Source organism: Rosa chinensis, chromosome 7 (assembly GCF_002994745.2).
Source record: "Rosa chinensis cultivar Old Blush chromosome 7, RchiOBHm-V2, whole genome shotgun sequence".
NCBI classification, from domain to species: domain Eukaryota; kingdom Viridiplantae; phylum Streptophyta; class Magnoliopsida; order Rosales; family Rosaceae; genus Rosa; species Rosa chinensis.
Genome location: NC_037094.1, coordinates 14,305,138 through 14,317,061, shown reverse-complemented (window position 1 = coordinate 14,317,061; position 11,924 = coordinate 14,305,138). Strand labels below are relative to the sequence as shown.

The 11,924-nt window shown below is 39.1% G+C and overlaps 1 long non-coding RNA gene across 1 annotated transcript; it reads left to right on the top strand.

Annotated features, from left to right (window-relative positions):
* Positions 1 to 10,799: 10,799 nt before the first annotated feature.
* LOC112175490 lies at positions 10,800 to 11,327 on the top strand. Its single transcript, XR_005802662.1, has 2 exons — positions 10,800 to 11,040; positions 11,280 to 11,327. It is a non-coding gene; the product is annotated as an uncharacterized LOC112175490 (long non-coding RNA).
* The last annotated feature ends 597 nt before the right edge of the window (positions 11,328 to 11,924 follow it).

The window sequence follows — 11,924 nt, the reverse complement described above, 5'->3', positions numbered from 1 at the left end:
CTGCACCATAGCTTTTGATTTGTCCACAAAGACTATCAAAAGTTTACAGTGCAAGTGATCAGACTAGTTCTTGAAATTGTTATTTCCATTTCTGTTTACTACTTTTTTTGTCCTTGGATTTGTTGTATAGCTATAAAATGATATTTATTTCATTTTTTTAACCACTGAGGCCAGCATTGTTCTTTCTTCTTTATTTTATACGTACAATTGAATGTAGAACCTGATGCTTATTTTGAACAAGGGCAAGAATACATATGGTATATTATGTCCCGGCTTGCGTCATACTCTACGTTTCTCTAGTTATACAATACCTTATAGATCCATAGAGTGCCTGTGCAATAAAGTGACGATGCATCTGTCAAATAATATATAGCGTGTTAAGGAAAGATATCGTATATATGGAGAAACAGAAAAATTATGTTATACAGCAATAACACGTGGCAAAAAGAATCACCAGGAATGAAAATTCTCTTATTTGAATATAAACCTAGTGTATCACACTCTTCTTGTTTCAATGTCATCCACGAAAGTAGAGCTATTATAAAATGGTTAATGTTCTCTCGGATAAACAGAACTCACTTGTATATCAATGATCTAGTTGTTAGACTATAAAATCTGACTATAAATTAAGTGGATTACTGCTTAATGTATGTTGTTTTATATATCAATGCAAATTAGTGAGCTAGATTTGTAGCAACAAAATATTATTCTATATCGAGATGCTCATATCCCTTTGTACAATTCCAACCTCTTTTGGTTAATGATACGGCAGCTGATCGATATACTGATATAGTTCAGCAGTAGTTCAATGCATAAGAACTGAATGTGCTTATCCATGTAGTTCAATGCACCAGTACGTAGTTATGTGTCAGTAATTTAATGCATAGATCATCAGTTTACCTGCGTCCTCTCTCTGTTTCTTGTTCGATGAGCAATTTTGTTTCCCTAATTATCCTTTTCAATTTATGCATTGCAGCTTCCTCATGTCGTGTTATTATGTTGGTGCAACCTCGACTGCAGTTTCCTCACTTGTACTTCAAGGACATTGTTAAGGTACTTCTATACTTATTATGAATTCCATCAATTTATTTCCTTTCATTTTAATGGTTTTTGGCAATCCCAACTTAATCTATCAGCTGCCCCTTATTCCTCTATTTCCTTTTAGTGTTTGTTTTTGGAACTCTCTCTTTGTTTTAAGTTCATTAACTACTGACGCAAGAAGAGAATCAAACTAGCAAGAAATAAATAAATGAAAACATATATAGCTCTCAAATAAGTACAATCGTCTCATAAAAACAAAAGAGAATGAGAAAAAAAATTAACAAATCAAGAACTAGTTTGGAACTTTGGATCACTCGCTATTCTAATGCTGAAGATCCATCCTTTAATTGGATCTCCAAATTTGATAGAGTGCCAGTTGAATTTCACCCTCTAGCATGCACTGAATAAACTTGTCTGATATATCACTTGCATTGCAAAGTTTGGTCTGTCTTTGTGGACAGATCAAATGTTATGGTGCAGTCCATTGTGGAAGACGTTTTCTTCTTCATTATAAGCATCAATTCCACCTTTCCGGTCAATTTAGCATTTTCTACTCAGCGTCAACACCCTGCTATTCAATTCATTAAAATAAGCGGAACTGGTTGGCAATCCATTGGTATTCAAACTCACCCCAACATTGATCTTCTTAGTGAAACGCAATCCAGCCTTGCTCTTTGGAATAACAACTTGCCCCACGGTCACGCCTTGGTACGTGAATGTTGCTATGCTTGCATCAAACTTATAGGCACCCCAATTTGTGTTCTTGATCCTGATTTGGGTGGTGGAGCTGGTGCCAAATGACAGCATTGCAGGGATTGAATTGAGGCTTGGGACATTGATTTCGCCCAACCTGACCTTAGGAGTCTTCACTTTCATCACGGCAAGACCAAATACAGTCATGACACTGACTTGAAACACAATGAAAATACCAACATACATAGACAACGTGATTCTCTTCTGGCGTCTGAGCTCATCTTCTGACTACAAGGTGACAGATTCCGATGCGAAGGTGTGTTGGTTCTTGTCAGCCATCTTTGTTTTCCTAGAACGTTTTGAATGTTATGTAAAATTGAATTTGATAAGTGTATTGGTAGTATCTAGTTGTTTGTTGGGTGGGAATGTTTGCTGAATAAGAAATACAGCGAGGTACTAAATAGTAGTTCAGGAAATGCTAAAATGTGACCAAACGCTCCGAGTCTAGAGTTTTGATTTTATAGTTTCTAGCATCTAGATTTTCAAATGAAGTCCTTGAGCACCTTAATTATGTCCCTATAGCTTACAGTGCAATAAAAGATATTGGACATTGAAACTGTCCAAACTTCAAACACTATATATACATAAACTACTACTCTTGCAGTCCATCATCATCACCACAAACAACTTCCTTCACTTGCTAGTTTCATAGTATCATAACAGACTCACAAAAGCAGAGGAAAAATAGAGAGATTTTCTTTTCATTTAGATTAAGAGATGGCTGAGAAAACCCACCAGGCTTATCCTTTGGCACCAGAAACTGGTTACACCAGGAGTGACGGGGAATCTTTGGTTTCCAAAGATGAGCTCAAACGCAGGAAGAGAATCAGATTGTTTACCTACATTGGTGTTTTCATTGTCTTTCAGATCATAGTCATGACCGTTTTTGGTCTCACAGTGATGAAAGTCAAGACCCCGAAGGTGAGGTTGGGTGCAATCAATGTCCAAGACTTTAACTCTGTCCCTGCAAGTCTGCAACACCTTCATTTGACACAACCTTCACAACACAAATCAGGGTCAAGAACACAAATTGGGGTCCATATAAATTTGATGCCGGGACACTAACATTCATGTACCAAGGGGCTGCTATTGGGGACACTAACATTCATGTAACAAGGGGCTGCTATTGGGCAACTGACTGTTCCTAAGAGCAAGGCTGGAATGCGTTCCACCAAGAAGACGAATGTCGAAGTCAGTCAGAATGCTAGTGGATTGCCAAGCAGTTCGAATCTTGGCAGTGAATTGAACATTGGGGTCTTAAAGCTAAACAGCCAAGCCAAATTAACCGGAAAGGTTGAATTGATGCTCATAATGAAGAAGAAGAAGTCAGCCACAATGGACTGCACTATAGCTTTTGATTTGTCCACAAAGACCGTCAAAAGTTTACAATGCAAGTGATCCGAGTCTTAAAGTAGTTCTTGATTTTGTAACTCTAATCTCCGTCTCTTTGTGTTACACATTGATTTGTTGTATAGCGATAAAATTGTTGAAGGAATATCGATTTAGTGTGCCTTATCAAACTAGGAATAGCAATAGGAGAGAAGGTTCTAGATTTCCCAATCCTACACGGATTGGTATTCCTTGTAACATTAGAACTAGTACTTTGTAATCCCTATATATAGGGCTCTTATTCTTAATAATATTACACACAATTCTCTCTACAATTTCTCTCGAATCTCTTTTTCCTTAAACACGTTATCAGCACGACTCTAACCACAAAACAGAAAACCAAAACTCATTCACAAAGCAGCCCCTAGCCCGAGCTAGCCGAGCCTTCGCTGCAGCCCGCGCACCCGTGCGTTTGCAACCTTGCACAGAAGCCCCTGCTGCCCCCTCCCTGCAGCCCTGCGTTCCAGCCTGCTGCCACCGAAGCATCCCTGCTGCGCAAACAAGCCAACGCACACCCACTGCATCTTTTTCCCATTCCTGTGCACATCCGTCTTCTTGCAAGCCTCTAAACGTCTAGTTCGGAAGCTCATATAGAAAAAATTTCTTCATCAAAGTTGTTCGTCTCTGTCTCTTCCATCTAACCTCCGAATTTCAGCCTTATCTGAGTTGTTTTGAGACCAGTACACCAATCGAAGTGCAAGCTGTTCAGAAGAGAATCTGTTCCGAATTTCAATAAGTATTCAAAAGAGTAAGTTTTGAAGTTCCTATATTTCGAAATTAATATTCCTTCTTTTTCTTCAGGGACTTGCAACCTCCCTTCTTCTACATCCCACCTTTCTTATAACGTGGGTTCGATTCTTGAAAAGCGGAATCGTGGGGATTCACGCAATTAACGAACTAAGAGCGTTCGTAAGACTTCGGACTAAGAGCGTCTGTAAGCATCGATTTAACGAACTAAGAGCCTTCGTAAGCTACGGACTAAGAGCGTTCGTGAGCATCTATTTTGACCATTCAAACATCATTGTTTCAGTCTAATCCAAATTTCTTGGAAATCGATTTCTTGGTAACATTACTGCTCAGAAATCTCATATTAGTTTTCGTGGAAACATTGACTCCGAAACTAATACGCTCTTGCTTTCCTTTTTAGGATGTAAGAATTGAACGAGCTCGATTTTACTCCATTGGATTCTACGGGCACGAAATTTTCATGTGGACTCAAAATGTTGAGCTCCACCTAATTGCCCTTGATTTATTGCCTACAATCCCGGAGTCTTCTTCTAAAAGAACCACTCAAGGCCCTCAAACTGAGATAGATAATTCCAGGGCATTTACACTGATGAAGCGCCACATGAAGATGGCCCTCCAGTTTGAGTACATGAATGAGGATAACACTAACAACCTTTGGGTTGCGCCTCGTGAACGTTTTAGTAACATTCACAATTTTCCGGACTTAGAAGCATAATGGAATAATATCTGCTTCTCTAAACTTTGAAAGAGTTATGAAATTTTGTTCGGAGGCTCTCTACATCATATTATTGATGCATGATTGTGAAAAACACAAAAGAACAAATTGATTGAGAAGACCCTAACATGACCATAGGAGTCATGACGTTGAGGGTATAGGGTTGGACACCATGGCGCCACTTTTGGCCATGGTTGCACTATTCCAACGCCATTGGTCCTAGGGACCATATGTATTGTGTCAATACATCTCAATCAAGAGAGCATCCTCTTCATGGTATTTTATGGAGTACCTGATCAATGGTAATCAAGATATCGAGCTATAAAAGACTTTAAATCTGGCGATGAAAATAGAATGCCGCAGATTTTTATTTAGAATAGTCTTTTAATTTCCAAGAATTATGTAATGGCAATTATGCCTTAAATCAATAAAATGACTTATTGTATTAACTCTTTCCCTCTAGGCGTACTCAAGAGTACTTGTGATGTCTAGGCAAGGTTTGATCTGAGAGAACGGTTTTAAAAGTGAGCAACGCTCCACCAAAATCTCACCTTACCTTACCTGGTCACAACTAAATTGAAATTACCGAACGGATTGAGTGACTACAATTTGTCTACGGTTTGATTTTTATGTTGGATTAGATTTTGGTCAAGAAACTTTGATGTAATCATTGGCTATTATTAATAAAGTATCGATTACTTAAAAGATATAAGAGCCAATGATTTTCATGCGGAAACGCATTGTGAGAATGGACAAGAGTTCCTTTGCATCACTTCTAATGACTACGGAAATAAAAGAGTCTTAGAGAAACTTATGTGTCGATCTAGTGGGTTGTATGCAACCACTATTCGTATAATTGAATCCAATCATGTTATGAGAGATGATTTATGGGATTCTGACACATTTAGGCTTTGGCACGACCGTTTGGGACATCCAGGTCGTAATATGATGATCCGTATATTAAAGACTTCACACGGACATCCATTTTTCAGAATGAAAATAAGTAAAACTCGGTTTTTGGACACCGAAGGAGCCCCTGAGCCTCACGGCGCCGTTCACCCCAAAATCCGGCCATCCTTGGCCGGCGCCGCCATACCCCTGCGGCCTCAGGGTGGCCTTGACGCCACCAAGGCTTCTTTGTCTCCAATTTCTACTTCTAAAGTCCAATAAACCAAAATCCTCATTGGTTGTTTCTAAAGCCCATCATTTGTTTTGCAAAGCCTGCTCTTTAGTAAAATTAGGATCGAGACCATCCTATGCAAAGGACACTAAAGAAAATATACCATTCTTGCAAAGAATCCAAGGTGATATTTGTGGAGCTATTCAACCACCATGCAGACCATTTAGATATTTTATGGTGTTGGTTGATGCATCGACACGCTGGTTACATGTCATGCTATTGTCCACTAGGAACGCTGCATTTGCTAAACTCCTAGCACAGATTATTAAGTTAAGGGCTCACCACCTTGATCATCCTATTAAGTGTATAAGATTAGACAATGCTGGGGAGTTTACATCAAAGACTTTTGATGATTATTGCATGTCCATTGGGATATAAGTTGAACATCCAGTTCCTCATGTTCACACCTCGCAGAAGCCGCTATTAAACGTCTACAAATGGTCGCTAGGGCATTGGTAATGTGCACCAATCTCCCTATTTCTGCTTGGGGCTATGCAATATTGCATGCAGCTGTGCTTATTCGTCTGAGGCCCACTGCCACTCAACCCTTTTCTGCGTCACAGATGGTGACTGGGTATGAGCCTGATGTCTCACACTTACGCATATTTGGGTGCGCAGTTTATGTGCCAATTGCGCCGCCACAGCGCACCAAAATGGGTCCTCAACGACGATTAGGCATTTATGTTGGATATGATTCTCCAACGATTATCCGCTACATAGAACCCTTGACAGGGGCGTTCTCTTTACCGCTAGATTTGCGGATTGTCACTTCGATGAGACGGTCTTCCTGTCGTTAGGGGGAGATAAGAACATCAATGTTCAACAGGAACGACAGGAATTGTCGTGGTCTGTCCCCACTCTGTCTCATCTTGATCCCCGAACCGCACAGTCTGAAATTGAAGTGCGGAGAATTCTCGATCTTCAGAACGTAGCAGAATCGATGCCTGATGCGTTTTCTGATATCGCTAAAGTGACGAGATCACACTTACCTGCTGCAAACGTGCCTGCAAGGATTGATGTCCCTAAAATTAGTGGACATGACGCCACCTCAAGGGAACTTGAGCATGGCGCCAACGTCCACAGTGGTAGTGACGTTGTCGCTAGGCCCACAGCTCCCGCCAGGAAGCGCGGGAGACCCATAGGTTCAATGGATTCTCGCCCAAGAAACAAAGCGAGTTTGGCACAAAATAATCCATTAATCATCGATGTAAATAATCCATCTCATGAGAACATTCCGGATTATGGTTATGTCCAAGAGACATCATTGGGGGACGCTCCAATGTCAGAACCAACTCCAGAGAATAGAGAGATCTCCATGAATTACACTAGTGTACATGAGATGATGGATAGAAATTCTATGGCAATTGATGATGCATTTGCATATCATGTTGCAAAAGGAATTATAGAATATGATGATATCGAACCTCGCTCTGTCGAAGAATGTCAACGAAGAGCGGATTGGCCTAAATGGAAAGATGCGATCCAGGCTGAATTGGACTCACTAGCAAAGAGACAGGTATTTGGGCCTATAACGCAGACACCCCCAGATGTGAAACCTGTTGGCCATAAATGGGTCTTTGTTAGAAGGCGTAATGAGAAAAATGAGGTGGTTAGATATAAAGCCCGCCTAGTGGCGCAAGGTTTCTCACAATGCCCTGGAATCGACTACGAGGACACATATTCTCCAGTAATGGACGTTATAACGTTCCGCTACCTTGTCAGTTTGGTAGTTTCTAAAAAACTTGACATGCAGCTTATGGATGTGGTTACAGCATATCTTTATGGGGATCTAGATTCATTGATATATATGAAGGTTCCAGATGGACTTCAATTACCCAAATCAATTGGCTCTAAACTACGGAGCGCGTTTTCAATAAGATTAAAACGCTCACTATATGGATTAAAACAATCCAGATGGATGTAGTATAACCGTCTAAGTGACTACTTGATTGGGAAGGGATATATTAATAATGAAATATGCCCATGTGTGTTCAATAAAAGAACAAGTTCCGGATTTGCAATCGTAGCAGTTTATGTCGATGACATGAACCTAATTGGAACTCTAGATGATATATTAAAGGAAACTGCTAAATATTTGAAATCCGAATTTGAGATGAAAGATCTTGGGAAAACACGGTTTTGTCTCGGTTTAGAACTCGAGCACCGTAGTGATGGGATTTTGATCCATCAGTCTGCATATACTCAGAAAATTCTAAGGCGCTTTAATGAAGATAAAGCAAAGCCTGTGAGTACTCCCATGATCGGTCGTAGTCTTGAGCCAGGAAAAGATCCGTTTCGTCCAAAGGATGAGGACGAAGAGCTATTAGAGGCAGAAGTGCCCTATTTAAGTACAATAGGCGCATTATTGTACTTAGCTCAATGCACAAGACCAGACATCTCATTTGCAGTGAACTTGTTAGCTAGACATAGCTCTGCGCCAACACGTTGTCATTGGATTGGTGTAAAGACAATCTTTCGATAGCTAAGAGGTACGATTGATATGGGCCTATTTTATCCCTACAGAGAGAAGAGGAATGACGGAAGAATGGGATCGGACCCCATTAGGCATGGAGCCACCGTCCACCATGACAAGGTGGCCGGCCATGTTGCCACTAACGCCGTCACCACCACCAGGGGTGGCCGGCCTCACCCTATCCCCCTCCATCAAAATGACAATGATGTCTTGATGGGTTTTGCTGATGCAGGGTACCTCTCTGACCCTCACAAAGGTCGCTCCCAAACGGGTTATGTCTTTACCATGGGAAGCACTGCGATATCTTAGAGGTCTACGAAACAGACCCTTGTTGCTACTTCCTCAAATCATGCAGAGATTATTGCTCTACATGAAGCCGTGCGTGAATGCATATGGCTAAGGTCTGTAATTAGACATATTCAAGGAAGTTGTGGTTTGAAGTCTACCACAGATGAACCTACATGCATTTATGAGGATAATGCAGCTTGTATTGAGCAAATGAAGTTAGGTTTCATCAAGGGTGACAACAGCAAGCATATATCGCCTAAATTCTTTTATAATCAGCAACAACAAGCACTTCTAAAGATTGAAGTTAATCAAATCCGATCAGAGGATAATGTAGCGGACTTATTCACTAAGTCGTTACCTAAATCCACCTTCGAGAAACATGTAAGGAGCATCGGATTAAGAAAGTTATCTGAACTCCCACGATTGTAACAATCAAGGGGAGATATCGACATCAGGGGGAGTTATGATGTCTACATGTTCGATCTCGAAGAGTGAAGGACGTGTTGTGCTCTTTTTGTCCTTCGACCAGGGTTATTTTTGTCCCACAGGGTTTTTGTTACCTGGCAAGGTTTTTAACGAGGCAACGAATGAAGCGTCACCACCAAGTTTGCGCGGCACAAGGGGGAGTGTTGAAGGAATATCGATTTAGTGTGCCTTATCAAACTAGGAATAGCAATAGGAGAGAAGGTTCTAGATTTCCCAATCCTACACGGATTGGTATTCCTTGTAACATTAGAACTAGTACTTTGTAATCCCTATATATAGGGCTCCTATTTTTAATAATATTACACACAATTCTCTCTACAATTTCTCTCGAATCTCTTTTTCCTTAAACAAAAATGAAATTGATTGTAATTTTTTAAGTAATGAGTCTATATCAGTGCTATAAAATATATAGACTGATGCTTAAATAGAGTCCTGACTAGCATATATATACTTTACTATACTGATCAAGAGAAGTCCTTCTGTTAACCAAAACTACAAAAAATGAGAGTCAGAGTCTGTATCATTTAGTTTGAAGTCTGATACATAGTAATGTAATCACATATCCCGATATTGAATGCGTTTATGAAAGACATTGTATCGAGAATCAGATCGGAAAAATGATCCTACAGGGTCAATGATTTCTGGACCAGACTGACTAGCCATTAGCATAAAAACTCTGTGTCACTCTCCTTGGTTCAATGTCATGCACCAAATGAATTAATGAAAGCCTTGATATATTGGTCAATGTCTCTAGCAACATTAAAACAAGAATTCTCTTGAATATTAATGATCCAGTCTACCCTTAAGGCAAAATGCCTGATTTGATGCATACAGTGTGCTAGATTTCTTGCAAGAAATTCCTCCTCTTTTTCTCAGACTACCTTTGGTAGATCTCCTATTTCTTCTGGTTCAAGATGTGGCAGGTGATATAGTTCAAAAGAGGGAAAAAATAAAAACATGAAATAATATATAGCTCAAGTACAAGTTTCAGAGAGAAAAAAGAAATTAATGAAAAGAATTAAAAATTATGTTGGATCGCCAAGTTTAGCCATTTTATAAAGTGCCAGCTATTCTACTCTCTAGCACTCACTGAAGTAGCTTATCTGATATATCACTTGCATTCGAAAGTATGGACCATCCATGTGTACATATCAAATCTTATGATGCAGTTCACTGTGCAAGACTTCTTCTTCCTCATTATAAGCTTCAATTCCACCTTTCTGGTTAATTTAGCATGGCTATTCAGCATCAATTCCACCTTTCCGGTTAATTGGCTACCAGGATTAGAAAGTTTTGGCAATCCATTGGTTAGTGAGTTCAAAGGGAACATACTGATAAATCCTAAAATGTAACCAAAACATATATGTCTGGTATAAAGTTTTTTACTAGTTTTCGAGAATTCCATGAAGACCTTATTTTTACCAAAGCCTAAGAGGACCTTAGTATATCTTTTTTTTTTTTTTTGCGTTTAGGCAAAGTCTTCTGTTGTAGATACCTGTTATTCTAGGATTTGGTCAATGCATGCTTGAATATGATTCCCTATACTTTAGTATAGTGACTTAGTGCATGCTTTGAAGCATGCACTTATATGTAATTCTAAATATACGAAAGCTAAACTACACTTTTACTGTTCATTCAGAAGCGACAAAATGAATGAATAGTTCCATGACCATTTTATCCTTGGCCTCTGCCTGCTATTTACCCCTCCACATGTGCTTTCTCTGTAGCACCGACTGTTGCTATACGTGTTAGCTCCGAAGAAAGGGAGAGTGGGAGCGAGAGAGCGCGAACAGGTCTTCGATCTTCAATCGTCTTTGATTTTCATCCATCACTGCTCAACCCAATTACCCAATTGATCCCTTTCTCATTTCAATTAACTACATGGGAAAACTGATTAAGGTTACGGCATTTGCAGAGAAGAGTTTTCAGGCTTGCGATCAGTGTTGAGGTCCAAAGGACAAGTCTCCTGTAAGTAGATTTCGTTGATTCTTCTCATGTAGTTTATGGGTTCGTAATTTGGATTGGATTCTACGCTAAAGTTTCAGTCTTGATTTCAATTAGGTACTTTTTGCTCTTTGATTTCTGCTAATTTTATACAATTGGGTTATCTGGCACAACAAGTTTAAGCATATTTGATTCAGTGAGCGATTGTGTATAATTGATTTCCTATTATAGTTTGCATAATAGTAACTTTTGGGTTTTCATAGGGCAAAACCATTTGGGTTCTGCGGACGAAGAGAAAAGGAGAGGAGACGGAAAAAAAAAAAGGGACGAAGAGAATTTGTACTTGGTCACTGTCTGTGATCTATTGATTAACAGTAGAGAATAAAGATAGATACTTGGAATTACTTCAGTCTTTCTATGAAATTCTGTGAACTGATTGATTTAATTCTACTGAAATGCTTGAATTACAAGGCTGCTAAGATGTGCATCTAAATGTCTAATTGGGTTGTCATTGATTTTGGTTGCAGGTTTTGCATATTGTTATTGTTGGTCTTTCAAGTGATTTATCTCTCAGATCAGTTGTATTCTAGGGGTGAGTTTTTTTTGTTTGTTTGATGTTATTGTATTCTGCTGATAATCTGAGAAAAGAAAAGTCAATAAAAGCAAATAGAAAAGGCTTTACATCTAAAGATACTATTTTTGTTATTTCTTTTTCATTGTTTAGGTATCCTTTGGTTTATTTGGAGCTGTTTACAGTAGTGTTAGATAAATTTTTCATATAAGCTTGCATTTCAGAATAATGTATAATGTATATGGTAAGATGTTGTTATATGTTATCTACTCATTGATTATTGTTGTCGTCATTTTTAATTTTTTACTTATTTATTTATTTATTATTATTTTTTTTG